Raw genomic sequence first — 10,512 nt, 5'->3', positions numbered from 1 at the left:
GAGACTCCCCCGTCACGTCCCAGAGCAGCAGGAGCACCCCTGCACCTCCCCACCCCAGTGCTAGGGAGCCGTACGGCGTGTTTGCTTAACATGCACCCTCTCGTCTAACCCTCGCAGGGCTTTCTGCAGAGGTGGGATGGGGGAGGCCGTGGTGACACTGTACCCCTACGATATGTGGCATCCCGTAAAAATGGCTCGCTCTTTTTTTTTTTTTTTTTGTATTTTTCTGAAGTGAGAAGCAGGAAGGCAGACAGACAGACTCCTGTATGCACCTGACCGGGATCCACCCGGCACGCCCACCAGGGGGCGATGCTCTGCCCATCTTGGGGCATTGCTCTGTTGCAATCAGAGCCATTCTAGTGCCTGAGGCAGAGGCCATGGAGCCATCCTCAGCACCCGGGGCAACTTTGCTCCAATGGAGCCTCGGCTGCGGTAGGGGAAGAGAGAGACAGAGAGGAAGGAGAGGGGGAGGGGTGGAGAAGCAGATGGGCGCTTCTCCTGTGTGCCCTGGCCGGGAATCGAACCTGGGACCTCCACATGCCAGGCTGACGCCCTACCACTGAGACAACCAGCCAGGGCCAAGGGCTTACTTTTTGAGGTACATGAGTCTGGGTTCTAATCCAAGGTCTTTTATTGCCTGAACAACCTTTTAAGCAAGTTCTGTAGCCACTCTGAATTTCCACTTTTAATCTCTAAATGGGAAAGAAAAAATCATACGCATCCTAGATTTGTAGTGAGGGCTAAGAGAGGCGATGGGGGTGGTGTGGGGTACGTGCCCATTGCAGTCTCCTGGCTGGGAAGACATCTTGTCAAATCAGATGCTAGGAGACACCACTGGGGGCTGAGGTCGCTGCTCTGCCCACCCGTCTCTTCTCTGGTCTCTATGCTGCACGGTCTCTTCTCTGGTCTCTATGCTGCACGGTCTCTCCCCTGGTCTCTATACTGCATGGTCTCTTCCCTGGTCTCTATACTGCATGGTCTCCCCTGGTCTCTATCCTGCACGGTCTCTTCTCTGGTCTCTATCCTGCACGGTCTCTTCTCTGGTCTCTATGCTGCATGGTCTCTTCTCTGGTCTCTATCCTGCACGGTCTCTTCTCTGGTCTCTATGCTGCACGGTCTCTCCCCTGGTCTCTATCCTGCACGGTCTCTTCTCTGGTCTCTATGCTGCACGGTCTCTCCCCTGGTCTCTATCCTGCACGGTCTCTCCCCTGGTCTCTATCCTGCACGGTCTCTTCTCTGGTCTCTATGCTGCACGGTCTCTTCTCTGGTCTCTATCCTGCACGGTCTCTTCTCTGGTCTCTATGCTGCACGGTCTCTCCCCTGGTCTCTATCCTGCACGGTCTCTTCTCTGGTCTCTATGCTGCACGGTCTCTTCTCTGGTCTCTATGCTGCATGGTCTCTTCTCTGGTCTCTATCCTGCACGGTCTCTCCCCTGGTCTCTATCCTGCACGGTCTCTTCTCTGGTCTCTATCCTGCACGGTCTCTTCTCTGGTCTCTATCCTGCACGGTCTCTTCTCTGGTCTCTATCCTGCACGGTCTCTTCTCTGGTCTCTATGCTGCACGGTCTCTCCCCTGGTCTCTATCCTGCACGGTCTCTTCTCTGGTCTCTATGCTGCACGGTCTCTTCTCTGGTCTCTATGCTGCACGGTCTCTCCCCTGGTCTCTATCCTGCACGGTCTCTCCCCTGGTTTCTATCCTGCACGGTCTCTTCTCTGGTCTCTATCCTGCACGGTCTCTTCTCTGGTCTCTATCCTGCACGGTCTCTTCTCTGGTCTCTATCCTGCACGGTCTCCTCTCTGGTCTCTATCCTGCACGGTCTCTTCTCTGGTCTCTATGCTGCACGGTCTCTTCTCTGGTCTCTATGCTGCACGGTCTCTCCCCTGGTCTCTATCCTGCACGGTCTCTCCCCTGGTCTCTATCCTGCACGGTCTCTTCTCTGGTCTCTATGCTGCACGGTCTCTCCCCTGGTCTCTATCCTGCACGGTCTCTCCCCTGGTCTCTATCCTGCACGGTCTCTTCTCTGGTCTCTATGCTGCACGGTCTCTTCTCTGGTCTCTATGCTGCACGGTCTCTTCTCTGGTCTCCATCCTGCACGGTCTCTCCCCTGGTCTCTATCCTGCACGGTCTCTTCTCTGGTCTCTATGCTGCACGGTCTCTCCCCTGGTCTCTATCCTGCACGGTCTCTCCCCTGGTCTCTATCCTGCACGGTCTCTTCTCTGGTCTCTATGCTGCACGGTCTCTTCTCTGGTCTCTATGCTGCACGGTCTCTTCTCTGGTCTCTATGCTGCACGGTCTCTCCCCTGGTCTCTATCCTGCACGGTCTCTTCTCTGGTCTCTATGCTGCACGGTCTCTTCTCTGGTCTCTATGCTGCACGGTCTCTCCCCTGGTCTCTATACTGCATGGTCTCCCCTGGTCTCTATCCTGCACGGTCTCTCCCCTGGTCTCTATGCTGCACGGTCTCTTCTCTGGTCTCTATGCTGCACGGTCTCTTCTCTGGTCTCTATCCTGCATGGTCTCTTCTCTGGTCTCTATCCTGCACGGTCTCCCCCCTGGTCTCTATCCTGCACGGTCTCTTCTCTGGTCTCTATGCTGCACGGTCTCTTCTCTGGTCTCTATGCTGCACGGTCTCTCCCCTGGTCTCTATCCTGCACGGTCTCTTCTCTGGTCTCTATCCTGCACGGTCTCTCCCCTGGTCTCTATGCTGCACGGTCTCTTCTCTGGTCTCTATGCTGCACGGTCTCTCCCCTGGTCTCTATGCTGCACGGTCTCTCCCCTGGTCTCTATCCTGCACGGTCTCTCCCCTGGTCTCTATGCTGCACGGTCTCTTCTCTGGTCTCTATGCTGCACGGTCTCTCCCCTGGTCTCTATCCTGCACGGTCTCTTCTCTGGTCTCTATCCTGCACGGTCTCTCCCCTGGTCTCTATGCTGCACGGTCTCTTCTCTGGTCTCTATGCTGCACGGTCTCTCCCCTGGTCTCTATGCTGCACGGTCTCTCCCCTGGTCTCTATGCTGCACGGTCTCTTCTCTGGTCTCTATGCTGCACGGTCTCTCCCCTGGTCTCTATGCTGCACGGTCTCTCCCCTGGTCTCTATCCTGCACGGTCTCTCCCCTGGTCTCTATGCTGCACGGTCTCTTCTCTGGTCTCTATGCTGCACGGTCTCTTCTCTGGTCTCTATCCTGCATGGTCTCTTCTCTGGTCTCTATCCTGCACGGTCTCCCCCCTGGTCTCTATCCTGCACGGTCTCTTCTCTGGTCTCTATGCTGCACGGTCTCTTCTCTGGTCTCTATGCTGCACGGTCTCTCCCCTGGTCTCTATCCTGCACGGTCTCTTCTCTGGTCTCTATCCTGCACGGTCTCTCCCCTGGTCTCTATGCTGCACGGTCTCTCCCCTGGTCTCTATACTGCATGGTCTCTTCTCTGGTCTCTATGCTGCACGGTCTCTCCCCTGGTCTCTATACTGCATGGTCTCTTCTCTGGTCTCTATACTGCACGGTCTCTCCCCTGGTCTCTATGCTGCATGGTCTCTTCTCTGGTCTCTATGCTGCACGGTCTCTCCCCTGGTCTTTATGCTGCATGGTCTCTTCTCTGGTCTCTATGCTACACGGTCTCTTCTCTGGTCTCTATGCTGCATGGTCTCTTCTCTGATCTCTATCCTGCATGGTCTCTCCCCTGGTCTCTATCCTGCATGGTCTCTTCTCTGGTCTCTATCCTGCATGGTCTCTTCTCTGGTCTCTATCCTGCATGGTCTCTTCTCTGGTCTCTATCCTGCATGGTCTCTCCTGGTCTCTATGCTGCACGGTCTCTATCCTGTGTGTCATTCAGGCTCTGGCGCAGCTGGGCGCTGTGGGAACAGCTCTGTGGGAGGGGAAGGCTGCCTTCATCCTCTGAGCTTCTCATCTTGAGCTTTTGCTGATGCTCTGTTCTGTTTTGTTGGGAGAAGAAAATCCATAAACATGAGAAAATATTCTACTTTTTAAAGGCAGAGTCTCAGGAGACAGAGGTAATTGGACCTCTGTTCACTGAGAGGCTTGTTTGTATGTTGGGCGGAGTGTTTATTCCCAGGAGTGGTCCAGGAGGGACGCACATGCATGGAAGATGGCTGAATCCACCCCCCCACCACCACCACCACCTCTGACTGGTTGACAGGGTTCATCCAGGACCCTGCACTGTCCCCTCCTCAGCCCTGGCACGTGGTACACACCGGTCAAGGTGGTTCCAGTTCTCCTGCAGCTTCCTGAAGTCCGGGGACATCGTTGTTGGGCTCTCCACTGTATTTAATGACGATTCCCTCCCCATCCTTAGGTCCGACTCTCCCAGAGGCAGAGCCTGGGTCAGGGACTTGGGAACCATCTGTCTATTAACATAAGCGCTTCTGGGAAGCCCCAGCAAGGGGGGAGGGTTGATGGAAAGGTTGTGACCTCCGGTGAAACCCCACTTCAAGCCCACCTTGAGAGATGCACCAAAGCAGAGGTTATGGCTCCGAGTCTGTCCCACACAAGGCGAGGGTGCAGGCTCTTCTCACACAGGTCAGTCATGGGCCGTGGGGCGGTGGGGGTGGGAAGGACCGCGGTTGGATTCTCAAGCTCTTCCAGCGCTCGCTACCAGCAAGGGAAGCCCCCGCGCCCAGGGTGCGCCTGTGAGGGACGCAGGGGCCAACCCCTAGCAGCAAAGCCCACAGGGGACATGTGGCTTTCACAAGTCGTCCCTCACGGCCAGGCCTGTTTCCTCATCTGTAACACAGGGCTCCCAGCTGCACCTGTCACTGGGCTGTGGGACCTGCGTGTGGGTACCCTGCTTGGCAGCCTGCCGAGCACGTAGTCAGCGCCCGGCGCGCCCTGTTGGTGCCGCGCGTGCTGGTCTGCGCATCTGGCCTCTGGGTCGGTGGTTCTCATTTTCTCTCGACTCCCAGTTCTGCGAGGTTATCCCACCCCTCCTCCAGCCCTTTCATTGGATTGTTTCTTTGTTTTGGCAATTTTTCGTTTCCAGAAACTCTCATATTCTTTCTTTATATATTTTTCGCAATAGCTTGCTCTGTTGTCTTACGGCTGCAATATCATCTCAGCTCTCCCTCAGGAGATGAAATCAACCTGCTAATGTCCTCTGCTCTTCCCGGGGTTAACTTTCCTTTTGGTGGGGGTGGGGGGACTCAGTTGTTCTGTGTCCCCTCTCCTGCGACACAGCTTCTCCCCACGTCTGCATCCCCTGGCCTGTCCCTGCACTTGATCAATCGGGGAGCAGGCTGACGGGCAGAGGGGGCCCCATGGGTGTCCACTGGGCCCGTGTGCCGTGTCTGACCTCTTGGCTCCCCCACGAGGGAAGGCAGATGGGGGACTCTGCACCCGAAGGGGAGCCTGACCCGGCAGCTTGACTGCGGTCGGTCCATACGACCATTCAGACAGACAGACAGACAGACAGGGTGCCCTCCTCCCACATGTGAGCTCTGCCCCAGCACGGTGCCCACAACGAAGTCGGCCCTCCTCGGGGGGTATTTTTCATGTCTTTAGAAGGTAGAACTAAGGTTTCACTTGGAAAAAAAATGAAGCTATGGACAGGAGGCGGTGGAGGGAGCTAGCTTTTCCACAGACATTTTTTTTTAACTTTCTGTGTTAGAATGAAGTTAGATTTACAGGAGAGCTCCCCAAGTGGCCTTAGAGAGCGCCTACGTGTCATTTGTCTCCTGCGACGTCGGCATCTTCCGTACCCCTGACACGTTCGTCAGCGCTTGGGGCTGTGGGGCGTTACCGTTAACGACCTGAACTCGGGCGTCTGTCTGGATCTCACCACGGTTCCCATGCAGGTCTCTTCTCTGTTCCCTGACCTGACCCACCCACCATCTTCACTTTTATTCAGCCGCCGTATCTTCCGTCTCTCCTCGTCTGGGACAGTCCCCGCGAGGTCCCCGTCGTTCACAGTGAGCAGCCACGGCCAGGGGTTCTGTAGAACGTCCTCCGTGGAGGTCAGCCTGGTGTCTCCCCGTCGTTCACAGTGAGCAGCCACGGCCAGGGGTTCTGTAGAACGTCCTCCGTGGAGGTCAGCCTGGTGTCTCCCCGTCGTTCACAGTGAGCAGCCACGGCCAGGGGTTCTGTAGAACGTCCTCCGTGGAGGTCAGCCTGGTGTCTCCCCGTCATTCACAGTGAGCAGCCACGGCCAGGTGCTCTGTAGAACGTCCTCCGTGGAGGTCAGCCTGGTGTCTCCCCGTCGTTCACAGCAGCCACGGCCAGGTGTTCTGTAGAACGTCCTCCGTGGAGGTCAGCCTGGTGTCTCCCCGTCGTTCACAGTGAGCAGCCACGGCCAGGTGTTCTGTAGAACGTCCTCTGTGGAGGTCAGCCTGGTGTCTCCCCGTCGTTCACAGTGAGCAGCCACGGCCAGGTGCTCTGTAGAACGTCCTCCGTGGAGGTCAGCCTGGTGTCTCCCCATCGTTCACAGTGAGCAGCCACGGCCAGGTGCTCTGTAGAACGTCCTCTGTGGAGGTCAGCCTGGTGTCTCCCCGTCGTTCACAGCAGCCACGGCCAGGTGCTCTGTAGAACGTCCTCTGTAGGGGTCAGCCTGGTGTCTCCCCGTCGTTCACAGCAGCCACGGCCAGGTGCTCTGTAGAACGTCCTCTGTGGGGGTCAGCCTGGTGTCTCCCCGTCGTTCACAGCAGCCACGGCCAGGTGCTCTGTAGAACGTCCTCTGTGGAGGTCAGCCTGGTGTCTCCCCGTCGTTCACAGCAGCCACGGCCAGGTGCTCTGTAGAAAGTCCTCTGTGGAGGTCAGCCTGGTGTCTCCCCGTCGTTCACAGCAGCCACGGCCAGGTGCTCTGTAGAACGTCCTCTGTGGAGGTCAGCCTGGTGTCTCCCCGTCGTTCACAGCAGCCACGGCCAGGTGCTCTGTAGAACGTCCTCTGTGGGGGTCAGTCTGGTGTCTCCCCGTCGTTCACAGTGAGCAGCCACGGCCAGGTGCTCTGTAGAACGTCCTCTGTGGGGGTCAGTCTGGTGTCTCCCCGTCGTTCACAGTGAGCAGCCACGGCCAGGTGTTCTGTAGAATGTCCTCTGTGGAGGTCAGCCTGGTGTCTCCCCGTCGTTCACAGCAGCCATGGCCAGGGGTTCTGTAGAACGTCCTCTGTGGGGGTCAGCCTGGTGTCTCCCCGTCGTTCACAGTGAGCAGCCACGGCCAGGGGTTCTGTAGAACGTCCTCTGTGGGGGTCAGTCTGGTGTCTCCCCGTCGTTCACAGTGAGCAGCCACGGCCAGGGGTTCTGTAGAACGTCCTCTGTGGGGGTCAGTCTGGTGTCTCCCCGTCGTTCACAGTGAGCAGCCACGGCCAGGTGTTCTGTAGAACGTCCTCTGTGGGGGTCAGCCTGGTGTCTCCCCGTCGTTCACAGTGAGCAGCCACGGCCAGGTGCTCTGTAGAACGTCCTCCGTGGAGGCCAGTCTGGTGTCTCCCGGTCGTTCACATCAGCCACGGCCAGGTGTTCTGTAGAATGTCCTCTGTGGAGGTCAGCCTGGTGTCTCCCCGTCGTTCACAGAAGCCACGGCCAGGTGTTCTGTAGAACGTCCTCTGTGGGGGTCAGCCTGGTGTCTCCCCGTCGTTCACAGTGAGCAGCCACGGCCAGGTGTTCTGTAGAATGTCCTCTGTGGAGGTCAGCCTGGTGTCTCCCCGTCGTTCACAGCAGCCACGGCCAGGGGTTCTGTAGAACGTCCTCTGTGGGGGTCAGCCTGGTGTCTCCCCGTCGTTCACAGTGAGCAGCCACGGCCAGGGGTTCTGTAGAACATCCTCTGTGGGGGTCAGCCTGGTGTCTCCCGGTCGTTCACAGTGAGCAGCCACGGCCAGGTGTTCTGTAGAACGTCCTCCGTGGAGGTCAGCCTGGTGTCTCCCCGTCGTTCACAGCAGCCACGGCCAGGTGTTCTGTAGAACGTCCTGCGTGGAGGTCAGCCTGGTGTCTCCCCGTCGTTCACAGTGAGCAGCCACGGCCAGGTGTTCTGTAGAACGTCCTCCGTGGAGGTCAGCCTGGTGTCTCCCCGTCGTTCACAGTGAGCAGCCACGGCCAGGTGTTCTGTAGAACATCCTCCATGGAGGTCAGCCTGGTGTCTCCCCGTCGTTCACAGCAGCCATGGCCAGGGGTTCTGTAGAACGTCCTCTGTGGAGGTCAGCCTGGTGTCTCCCCGTCGTTCACAGCAGCCACGGCCAGGTGTTCTGTAGAACGTCCTCCGTGGAGGCCAGTCTGGTGTCTCCCCGTCGTTCACAGCAGCCACGGCCAGGGGTTCTGTAGAACGTCCTCTGTGGAGGTCAGCCTGGTGTCTCCCCGTCGTTCACAGTGAGCAGCCACGGCCAGGTGTTCTGTAGAACGTCCTCTGTGGAGGTCAGCCTGGTGTCTCCCCGTCGTTCACAGTGAGCAGCCACGGCCAAGTGCTCTGTAGAACGTCCTCTGTGGAGGTCAGCCTGGTGTCTCCCCGTCGTTCACAGCAGCCACGGCCAGGGGTTCTGTAGAACGTCCTCTGTGGAGGTCAGCCTGGTGTCTCCCTGTCGTTCACAGCAGCCACGGCCAGGTGTTCTGTAGAACGTCCCCCGTGGAGGCCAGTCTGGTGTCTCCCCGTCGTTCACAGCAGCCACGGCCAGGGGTTCTGTAGAACGTCCTCTGTGGGGGTCAGCCTGGTGTCTCCCGGTCGTTCACAGTGAGCAGCCACGGCCAGGTGTTCTGTAGAACATCCTCTGTGGGGGTCAGCCTGGTGTCTCCCGGTCATTCACAGTGAGCAGCCACGGCCAGGTGTTCTGTAGAACGTCCTCTGTGGGGGTCAGCCTGGTGTCTCCCCGTCGTTCACAGCAGCCACAGCCAGGTGTTCTGTAGAATGTCCTCTGTGGGGGTCAGCCTGGTGTCTCCCCGTCGTTCACAGTGAGCAGCCACAGCCAGGTGTTCTGTAGAACGTCCTCTGTGGGGGTCAGTCTGGTGTCTCCCCGTCGTTCACAGTGAGCAGCCACGGCCAGGTGTTCTGTAGAACGTCCTCCGTGGAGGTCAGCCTGGTGTCTCCCCGTCGTTCACAGCAGCCACGGCCAGGGGTTCTGTAGAACGTCCTCCATAGAGGCCAGCCTGGTGTCTCCCCGTCGTTCACAGCAGCCACGGCCAGGTGTTCTGTAGAACGTCCTCCGTGGAGGCCAGCCTGGTGTCTCCCCGTCGTTCACAGCAGCCACGGCCAGGGGTTCTGTAGAACGTCCTCTGTGGGGGTCAGCCTGGTGTCTCCCCGTCGTTCACAGTGAGCAGCCACGGCCAGGTGTTCTGTAGAACGTCCTCCGTGGAGGTCAGCCTGGTGTCTCCCCGTCGTTCACAGCAGCCACGGCCAGGGGTTCTGTAGAACGTCCTCCATGGAGGCCAGTCTGGTGTCTCCCCGTCGTTCACAGCAGCCACGGCCAGGGGTTCTGTAGAACGTCCTCCGTGGAGGCCAGTCTGGTGTCTCCCCGTCATTCACAACAGCCACGGCCAGGGGTTCTGTAGAACGTCCTCTGTGGGGGTCAGCCTGGTGTCTCTCGGTCGTTCACAGTGAGCAGCCACGGCCAGGTGTTCTGTAGAACGTCCTCTGTGGGCGTCAGCCTGGTGTCTCCCCGTCGTTCACAGCAGCCACAGCCAGGTGTTCTGTAGAATGTCCTCTGTGGGGGTCAGCCTGGTGTCTCCCCGTCGTTCACAGTGAGCAGCCACGGCCAGGTGTTCTGTAGAACGTCCTCTGTGGGGGTCAGTCTGGTGTCTCCCCGTCGTTCACAGTGAGCAGCCACGGCCAGGTGTTCTGTAGAACGTCCTCCGTGGAGGCCAGCCTGGTGTCTCCCCATCGTTCACAGCAGCCACGGCCAGGTGTTCTGTAGAACGTCCTCCGTGGAGGCCAGCCTGGTGTCTCCCCGTCGTTCACAGCAGCCACGGCCAGGTGTTCTGTAGAACGTCCTCCGTGGAGGCCAGCCTGGTGTCTCCCCGTCGTTCACAGCAGCCACGGCCAGGGGTTCTGTAGAACGTCCTCTGTGGGGGTCAGCCTGGTGTCTCCCCGTCGTTCACAGTGAGCAGCCACGGCCAGGTGTTCTGTAGAACGTCCTCCGTGGAGGTCAGCCTGGTGTCTCCCCGTCGTTCACAGTGAGCAGCCACGGCCAGGTGTTCTGTAGAACGTCCTCCGTGGAGGTCAGCCTGGTGTCTCCCCGTCGTTCACAGCAGCCACGGCCAGGTGTTCTGTAGAACGTCCTCCGTGGAGGCCAGTCTGGTGTCTCCCCGTCGTTCACAGCAGCCACGGCCAGGGGTTCTGTAGAACGTCCTCCGTGGAGGCCAGTCTGGTGTCTCCCCGTCGTTCACAACAGCCACGGCCAGGGGTTCTGTAGAACGTCCTCTGTGGGGGTCAGTCTGGTGTCTCCCCGTCGTTCACAGTGAGCAGCCACGGCCAGGTGTTCTGTAGAACGTCCTCTGTGGGGGTCAGTCTGGTGTCTCCCCGTCGTTCACAGTGAGCAGCTACGGCCAGGTGTTCTGTAGAACGTCCTCTGTGGAGGTCAGCCTGGTGTCTCCCCAT

This window comes from Saccopteryx bilineata, chromosome 5 (genome assembly GCF_036850765.1).
Source record: "Saccopteryx bilineata isolate mSacBil1 chromosome 5, mSacBil1_pri_phased_curated, whole genome shotgun sequence".
Taxonomy (NCBI): domain Eukaryota; kingdom Metazoa; phylum Chordata; class Mammalia; order Chiroptera; family Emballonuridae; genus Saccopteryx; species Saccopteryx bilineata.
This window is presented reverse-complemented; position numbering follows the sequence as displayed.